Genomic DNA, 9,704 nt, shown 5'->3' with positions numbered 1-9,704 from the left:
CAGCCCCACTTTTGTTTGCTTGTTTGCAAAAGGAACCCAGTTCTTGTTTTAGTTTTTCAGGAAATAAAAACCCTACACTGCACAGACCCCAGAGCAAAGACATCAGGTTGACTGACAGGATGGGTATCATTGCCTTGGCCTGGTAATGAAAATGCAAAAAAGGGAATTAGATTACATTAGGCAATAATTGTATTAGCACCTGCAGACTGACAACAGGTGAAATCCATAACATTCTGATGTGATGGAATTGAACTTCAGATTGGGTCATGACATATAGTCTGTGCCACCGCTAATGATTAAGTAAACAGCGCATGCATTTGCGTCAAGTCACACGCACATGCATACACACGACCACACACACTCACATAAACGCACAGAGGCATATCTATTACACACTTATATCATCACAGCAGCTGATACCCTCTACACAGATAAGCGAGGTGCCATGTGGATAATGGTGCTTGTATGAAACCCATGGGCAAGCATTCTGATGCGAATGTGGACAATGTATACTTGGCAAACAGGCCCCTTATCGCACCAGAGGAGCAGCTGTGTCGCCGTGGAGACTTATGTATAATGCATATCTCTGCCCTTTCCAATTTGCCTGGGTAAACAGTGCCGGCAGTAAGGACGAGGGAGTGCAGCTATCTCAATCCCATGTTATTCCGCACGCTCTCCCCAGAGTGCCTGGGATGGATCTGTCACCCAGACTCTTCACTAGAGGAGATGGCTCAGACCCTTCTGTCTCTCTCTCTTTCTCTAATCTGCCCCTCTCTCAAAACTGCAGACGTGTTCAGACTTCAGGGTGGTTTAGAAATATTGATGAATTAAGTTGTTCAGCTTGTAAATTAGACTATTTTTCCGGGACAACATACTGAACAGTTCCTCTAGCAATTGATGGGTTGTGTTCTTTTAGACAGAGTTAAGTGACTTACGTTATTCAACTGATAGTTTTGTTTGACGGGAGAAGAGGCATTCACATTGCATAAATACTAATATCAGCTAAAATACAGTTTTTACCCTGCAGTAAAGAGATAACCTTTTTTATTCAAGTAAGGTCAGGGATAAAGTAGCATTTCTATACAGGGAAGTTAGAGATAGGCTTCCTTTCATCCTAACCCCATGTGTTTTGGTGTAGTTGGCATGTTCTCTTAACTGCTTTTAAGAAGTAGTTTATTTTTATATATATTTTATATAAAAGCAATATCACAGTCAAGGATGTGCTGTGACTGGCTTTGGTCATAGTTACACTAGTGCTCAGCAAAACAAGACACCTTCTTATTTGACATTACATATTAATGTAAATACTACAGTGTATTGTTGTGTATAGTGTACAACCAATTCTTTGCCTGGGAAATAAATCAACAGGGATACAAGGTGCAAGTCATATTCATCCTAATAGTATTCATCCGCTTAGTTTGAGCACAAGCATATAGTGTTCAACTCTGCAGCTTTGATGTAATAGTGTTAAAACTGGGTTACTGAGTTTGAGCTGTGTGGCAATTGTCTCCACATTACAAGCCTTGAGAACAATTCATTAGTTAAGTTGTATTGTACTCTCAAATGGTGATACATTTACCATAACCCATCACTGTGGAATACTGGGACACCATAAAGTAAAGTGAGACAAGTGTGTGATGTGTAATAAGTTATAATATTATAAAGCATCTTTTGTGAAGTACATCCATTGCTGAGCAAAACATTTCCTTTTAGTAAACTATGACTAACTTCCTGAAGCCATTAGGCATAGAATATTTTTTAATGCATCTTCCATTTGTTATTTAATTTTTCTGGTTTCAATTCTGATATACATGTATATATAGAAACAGTCACTACCAATGAACAGTAAACATCTGCACATTTTTTCATATAGTTTCTCTGCATGTTTGTGTGAAGTTCCATGTTGGCCGTCTGCCAAGCCTGGGAAGGGAAAGCATACTTGAAAATGGATATAATCATATAATTTGCTTCAATGCATAAGAGGCATGGTTGGCTGGATGCCAAACAAATGATTTGTTTGGAAAATGTAGCAAGACACATTGGCTAAGAGAGGGAGACTTGTGTTAAGATTTCACAACCATGCGTGTGGTTCACAGTCAGCCACCATTTACATATATCATGATGGATTGGAGGATAATAAAGCATTTTGGGTACCTGCTGGACACTGTGTCTGTCCGTGTCCCCAGCATACTTAGATTACGCTTGAAGGGCTGGAATCATCAACTTCACTCACTTATTATAAAATAAGACACTTAGGGCCCTATCTTGCACCCAGCGCAATTGACATTGTCACCGACGCATGTATAATTCCTATCTTGCACCCGGCGCACAGCGCGATTTTCCCTCCAGAGGCGCGCTTCGAAATGAACTTGCGTCGACATGGGCGGGGGCGGAACAGAGAAGGCGTTTCTCTGGCGCAAGTGGTATTTTGCAGTTTCAAAACAACGCCGTGCGCCGTGCGCCATTGACCAAAAAAAAGCTGGTCTAATGTGAGGCGCAATGTCTAAAGTCTGTAACGCATATTCAGAACGCTATTTTAAGGGCGCATGTGCTTGCCCGCACAGTATAGGACCTATAGGCTACACTTTACTTCTGTCGTCTTCACGAGAGATTTACACCAATTGTTTGGCAAGCCATATATAATTACAAGGAAAATAAAGTATTTACCACATCAGGAAATCATTGTGATATCCGTATCCAAGACATTTTAAAACTAGGCATACATCTAGCGTACACAATTGACCCAAATGATTCAGGTTAATTGAAGCTGCGTGACATTTGATTTATTGTATGGCTTTGTTGCATTTATTTAATGCCAGTATTATAATAAATCTTGTAAACTCATCTTTGTGTATGTGGACTTTATTTATGTACCTTGGGTTTGGTCAGCTGGTGCACTGGCTTGGGTGCCGATTTCCATGCCCCCAAATCCCTGCAGGCTCTCAGGCGTGAGGGTAGACGTGGCGATGTCCTCTGCTGCCGTCAGATCCTGGGTCGAGGCAGATCCACCTCCCGTGAAGGCACGAGAACGTGTGTTACCTTCCAGCTTGGATGTCCCACGTCTCCGGACGTCATTATAGCGTTTTCGGCAACGTTTTCGGGTGCCCCGTTGCAGAAACAATCACGGCAATATCTTGACATGCTTGCTTGACTTTGCTTACTTTTGGAGGGTTTCTCGCATCCCCATATATATCTATCTCCCGGCCTTTTACAAAGCCATACAATAACTCAAATGTCACGCAGCTTCAATTAACCTGAATCATTTGGGTCAATGTGTAGGCTACGCTAGATGTATGCCTATTTTCAAAATATCTTGGATATGGATATCACAATGATTTCCTCAAGTGGTAAATACTTTATTTTCCTTGTAATTATATATGGCTTGCCAAAAAATTGGTGTAAATCTCACGTCGGTCTCCTCGGCTGTGAACTTTTCCGGTCTTCCACCGAGCTAAGGTCTTGTCTGCGAATTGGTACATTTCGCATGTGCGAGAGTCGCCATTCGCTTGGCACAATTCGCTCTGTGCACAATATGGCGACCGTTGGCGGAAATGATCTGTATGTGATGCTGAGCACTTCCGGTCTAAAGTAAACATCCAGATTTGACAGCGACCACGAAACAGCCAGAGAGCAACGAGAGAGACAGAGAGCGAACGATAGCGAACGAGTGAGTTAGTTTTTCAGTAAGTTAGTTTTTCAGTAAGTTAGTTTAGTCAGTTAGTCAGTTAGTTAGTTAGTTAGTCAGTTAGTTAGTTAGTTAGTTAGTTTTTCAGTTAGTTTTTTAGTTAGTCAGTTAGTTAGTTAGTGCACGAGCGAACGTTAGCGAACGAGTTAGTTAGTTTTTCAGTAAGTTAGTTTAGTTAGTTAGTCAGTTAGTTAGTTTTTTTAGTTAGTTTTTCAGTTTCACAATGAGCCTTTTTAAAGTCCAAGGGAAGCGACTTAGCTTTCAAAAGGTGGGAAACACTGTACGGCATTGCTGTGTGCCGTTGTGTACCTGTTCATCGAAGTACAACAAAACAGTAAGCTTCCATTCATTCCCCGTTGACGCTGCGGTACGGGCTGAGTGGAAGCAGATAATCCGGAGGGATGACTTCATGCCGACCAAGCACACCCGGGTCTGTAGTCGACATTTTAAGCAGACTGATATTGAGGTGACTGTCAGTGGACGGAGGAGGTTGAAGAAGGGAGCCATACCAGTTTTGTTTTCTTGGAACGGATACCAGCTACCTGCGCCCAGACCGAGTGTGTGGGAACGGCGTCCGCGGGCCGAGAGTCCCCCCCAAGAGCCAGACTCAGACTCGGAGATGGAGACTGAAATGGCTCCAGATCACGATTACTGTGTAGTCCCCCAGACAGGAGCGAGGGCAAGTAATTTGTCAGACGAAAACGAAGCTCTACGTCGTCAGATCAGGGAGCTTCAGCAGCAGGTGGAGGATCTCAATCTTCGTCAGCGGTTTGGAATAGAGCGTCTGTCTGCGTCAGATGAGGACGTGCGCTTTTACACTAGGTTTGCCTCCTACAGAAGTTTCGTGGCATTTTGGAAACTTATTGAACCTGCTGTGACCCACAAAATGATTCGTACAACCAGCGCCAAGATAGCCTCTGCCAGCATCAGGACAACGGTAGGTTTATTGTTGGTATGTTTTTGTTGATATGTTTTTAGTTTTATGTTTTTAGTTTTATGTTTTATGTTTTATGTTTTTGTTGGTATGTCTCAACAGAAACTGAGACCCATTGACGAGTTTCTGCTGTTCCTGATGTACCTGTCAGTGGGTTTTCCTCTGAGGGACCTTGCAGAGAGGTTCAACATCCACCGCACAACAGCAGGTCGTATCATAACAACATGGACCCACTTCCTGTACTGCCTGCTGGGAAGCAAGCGCCTTTGGGTTCCTCCAGAGGTAGTGAGAGCTCACCTGCCACCTGAGTTTGCAGCTTTTGCAGATACACAGGTAGTCCTTGATTGTACCGAAATATTTTGTCAGACACCATCCTCTCTGCTCCTTCAGAGTGAGGTTTTCTCGACTTACAAATCTCATGCCACATTCAAGGCCATGGTTGGCATGGCACCCCACGGTGCTGTCACCTTTGTGTCTGGACTGTATGCAGGCTCTATGAGTGACCGGGAGATTTTCAAGTTGTCTGGGATTGTGAAGCTGTTGAAGCCAGGTATGGCAATCATGGTGGACAAAGGGTTTCGTGTGGACGACCTTGTTCCTTGTAAGGTTTACCGGCCTGCATTTCTCAGGAACAAACAACAAATGAGTCGTGAGGATGTGAGACAGACACAGGCGATTGCACGTCTGAGAGTGCATGTGGAGAGGTGTATCAGGAGAGTCAAAGAGAACAAACTGTTTGACAAGGCCATACAACTATCTATATGTGGGAACATCGATGAACTGTTCAGTGTGGCCTGCTTCCTGGTCAACTACCAGAATGGGCCTTTAGTGAAGGCATGGGCAACTAGAAAATGAACCCAATATGTCTTAAATGTTTTATGTTGTGCTGCGTTACGTCTGTTTGTATTGTCACGTATGTCTTGTCCCGTGTTCTCACCCGAATGGTCTGCACCTTGTCGCGGTGGGTGAGCTTTAAACTGAGACAGGCCAATTTTGTGTTTTGTATTTGCTGTCAATGTGTTTGCCACAGTATGTACATTAGCTTTGGGTTTTAAAGGACTTGAAATGAAAACCAGATGCATCATAGATGACACTAGAGTATGTACAATTTAATAAGGAAAGATTGAACAACACTTTTTAAATGATCCTATATGTAACCGGTGTAAATCTCTGCTTTGTGTTATAAAAAATGTCTCGTGGACAACTGTTGTAAGATGGTAATTTATTCCTGTAAACACACCAACAGAAATAGTTTCCAGCCTGCTTGCTTCACCTATACTGTAAAGGCTCATTCATGCATTAAACAAACAGGCAAATAAAAACAGACATGTAATATATACATCAAAAATATACACGTAAAGAAAGATAATTAAAAACAGTATCACACCTGTAAACACACCAACAGAAATAGTTTCCAGCCTGCTTGCTTCACCTATACTGTAAAGGCTAGCCCCCCACATGTAACAAAAGGAAAACCATATTAAACATATGTAAGCAGTGTTTCCCCTAGGTTTGCAGCTTAGGGGGGGGGGGGAGGGGGTCGGCGGCAGGGGCGTGGCGGCGCAATGCGCCGCGGCGGCGGACACGGACACAAACACTTAAATGAATTATGATGTTCATGTGTTTCTTTTAATGACAGCAGTCAATATAACATCTTACAGTAACAGTATGCAACAATTATACTTCAGGATTAGGGTTAGGATTTTTTTTTTTTTTTTTTTTTTTTTGAGCTTCCAGGGGTGGAATGATATTTCCTATAACTAGTTTATATATATAATAATAATAATACGTTTTAAGAGGCTATTTAATAAGATAGATGCTTACTTTTAAAGGCAATATCTATCAGATTCATCCATCCAATTTATCCTTCACCACCTACCTCATTCAGATTAAGAAATGATAGAAAAAGAAATAATCCCCCCTCTCCCTTATGACCCTGGCAACCTCAACATCTTTATAAATTCTTTGCACAAGAACATCATCCTCTGCAAAAACCACAAAATCACACCACTGCATCCCTGTGATAAGCAGCTGGCCTTGCACCTGCCAGTAGTAACTGTGGCTTGGCTTCAGACGGAGGGCGCCATTCTGCATGCGCAGGTACCCGCAGTCCACGTAGCTCTTCACGTTAGGACACTTCACCTCCACCAGCCCAAATGGTGGTGCCTCCGTGGGATCAAAAACGACCCCATCTGGAGAGGAACCGAGCCAGGGAGCATCTGGATGGATGACAAATCCTGATGGCCAGTAGCTGATGTTTTTGATGTGGGTATATTCCTGAATAGCTTCTGGCTCCAGTGCAAGCCCCCTCTTCATCACAGCTGTTTGAACCCCACCTTTGCGGATACGTTCGGCAAGGTTCTCAGCAGAGCTGTGACCTCTGACATGGCACACCTCCCGGAACCTTGAGGAGGTGAGCCTCATCTTCCTCAGGCTGTGCCATTCTGCACTACCACTCTGTTCCCTTGTGGCCCTCTCGATGGATCTTGCCATGGCGAAGTTGATGGTAAGCGCCATTGCATTACACTGTTGTTGGTGAGTGCACACAAAGGAACAAGTGCTTGGGTCCAGCCTGTGACCATGTAACGGCAGTGGGGGTGGAGAGGGTGCGTCTGGGTGGTGGATGATGACCCTACTCACTGGCACAGGGTGCTGATACGAAATAGGGCTTCCGTCTTGAACGCTCCCAAAAGTGGAATCGACGAGGGGGACACCAGGACTTATGGAGAGCGTGGTGATCAATGGTGCAAGGTCTGCCATGAAGTCCTGGTATGCCTCGTCAACCTTCAGGACATCGGGGTCGGGCAAGTCCCCCCGCACTGCTTTGTAGCGCTTGCTCCTTTTGAAACAGTTACATCATAATTAAAAAAAAAAACAATAACTTTTATAACAAAACAATCTGACAATGACTGCAGAATATGAATGAATATTACAATGAATATTACCTCACACCATCAGCAGCTGTGTACTGTCTCGACTTTGGTTTGGTTGAGACAAATACCATAGTATTCACTCGGCCAGGTTTCACACCCTATCAAGAAAGCGGGTAAAGTTTAAATCAAATTTTAAAAATCCATATAACATTAACAATTTGTGATTAGCCTTAGTTCTTAAGTACTAACCAGTTTTCGGGGTTTATGCCACTGCTGCTCAGTTTCAGTGCAACTGAGGACTGGCGGAACTGCTTTCAGTTGCAATGCAGAGTATTTTGTGCTCTGGTACAGCAGTGCAACACTGTGATTGCAGAGAGCAGTTCCAGCCACACAAGAACACTCAGCCACAGCTATTTGTATCTGTGTCTGAGTGCTGTCCTCAAAAGTGATCTATAGATAAAACATGATTTTAGTATTATAATTATTATTATTTAAATAATACAGTTAAGTATTAGTAGAGCATTGAACTGGTTAGTATGGCCTAGATTGAGGATACAAAGTCAGCTCTTACCTCTCACTGACTAATGTACCCATCATGTAAAGGCCTACTTAAACTTGTACTCCAAAGAACAGGAGCAGTACAGAATTGAACAGGTTAGTATACTGTAAATCCTCAATTGTGGCCAGAGGGTTTTATTTATTTAGGCTGCACAGCCTGTTTTCTAATTGAATCTCTGTCTTTACTTGAGGATACAAAGTCAGCACTTACCTCTCACTGACTAATGTACCCATCATGTAAAGGCCTACTTAAACTTGTACTCCAAAGAACAGGAGCAGTACAGAATTGAACAGGTTAGTATACCGTAAATCCTCAATTGTGGCCAGAGGGTTTTATTTATTTAGGCTGCACAGCCTGTTTTCTAATTGAATCTCTGTCTTTACTTGAGGATTTACGATAGCCTAGACTGAGGGTACAAAATCAGCTCTTACCTCACACTGACAAATGTTCCCACCATGAAAAGGCATACTTAAACGTATACTCCAAAGAACAGGAGCAATAACAACCGGTTTCTGGGGTGTCCATGTCCAAGTATAGTTCAGGTTTAAGTAAAATAAACAGACTCGAGATGAATAATTGTTGTTCTACATCCACATCGCCAACTTTAGCCACAAAAACACCCCAGAATCTTGAACTTGAACTGATTAAACACATGTATTTCCACCCTACTCTGACGTCGTGAGGCTTCTCATGTTTTCTCATGGACCTATAGCAGACGGCCCTGACGGTCACCCTACCCGCAGGGTCTTTATTTGACACTGTGGGAATTTAACATCATTCATGTAATGTGAATCAAAAACACACTGGACTTCTTTTCAACACGGTACAGTCGATCAAACAAACTGATGCTCGAAAAGTAACTAGTAACTGCGCGATTTGTCTCTAGTTCTCTGAACCAAGCTAGCTACCTAGCGATGGCACAACATGAACGTATTCTGAGGTATTTTTTTTTAACTTACCTTCAAAGTTGTCAATATAACTCGAGAGGTACATCTTGTACCCCTTTTCCCGTTTACTCCGGGGGGCAACGCATCCTTTTTTGACCATTCTGTGGACGTCTGATATGGTCAGTTTGGGCAGGTCTTGTAGACATCTAGTGAAAAACATCGCCATCGTTCCGGAAGTACTGAGCATCACAATAGAGGGAGCGGAAATAGAACGGAAGTAGCTTCTTGCACCGAGCGAATTCGCTTCACGCGAGAGTCGCCACTTTGTGAATGAAGCGCGCTTCACTTAGGACGCGAACTACAAACAAATAGCTACACGTAACCTATAAACGTTGTTGAGACTTTTATTAAAGATAACAATAACAAAACAGAGACAAATAGCCACACGGTCAAGCAATGTAATTTATTACGTTCTACGAATCCAACTGATACAAACATGTAGCCTACTGTTCGGGTAGTAATCTACAGCAACTCTTGACTTCTATTGAAAGAGATTTTGAAATCCTCAAAACCTGGTTTGATGTTAATAGATTCTAATTCATGGTCTTTGGAAATCGAAAAAGGAAATAGGTAAGGACATTCAATTAAAAATAAGTGATGCTGAACGAGTGACCGAGATAACATTTCTAGGAGTGGTCATTGACCATAAATTAACATGGAAACCACATGTTTATTATATCAAAGGAAAGATCTCTTAGATGATAGC

General features: G+C 42.7%; 1 long non-coding RNA gene across 1 annotated transcript; it reads right to left on the bottom strand.

The window, feature by feature from the left end:
- Positions 1-7,324: 7,324 nt before the first annotated feature.
- LOC308364458 lies at positions 7,325-8,069 on the bottom strand. Its single transcript, XR_013968629.1, has 3 exons — positions 7,742-8,069; positions 7,565-7,650; positions 7,325-7,458 (listed from the first exon to the last, which is right to left on the bottom strand). It is a non-coding gene; the product is annotated as an uncharacterized lncRNA (long non-coding RNA).
- Between the last annotated feature and the right edge of the window lie 1,635 nt (positions 8,070-9,704).

This window comes from Sprattus sprattus (assembly GCF_963457725.1).
Source record: "Sprattus sprattus genome assembly, chromosome: 4".
NCBI classification, from domain to species: domain Eukaryota; kingdom Metazoa; phylum Chordata; class Actinopteri; order Clupeiformes; family Clupeidae; genus Sprattus; species Sprattus sprattus.
Note: the sequence above shows the minus strand (reverse complement) of the source record. Positions and strands in the feature narration are given on the sequence as shown.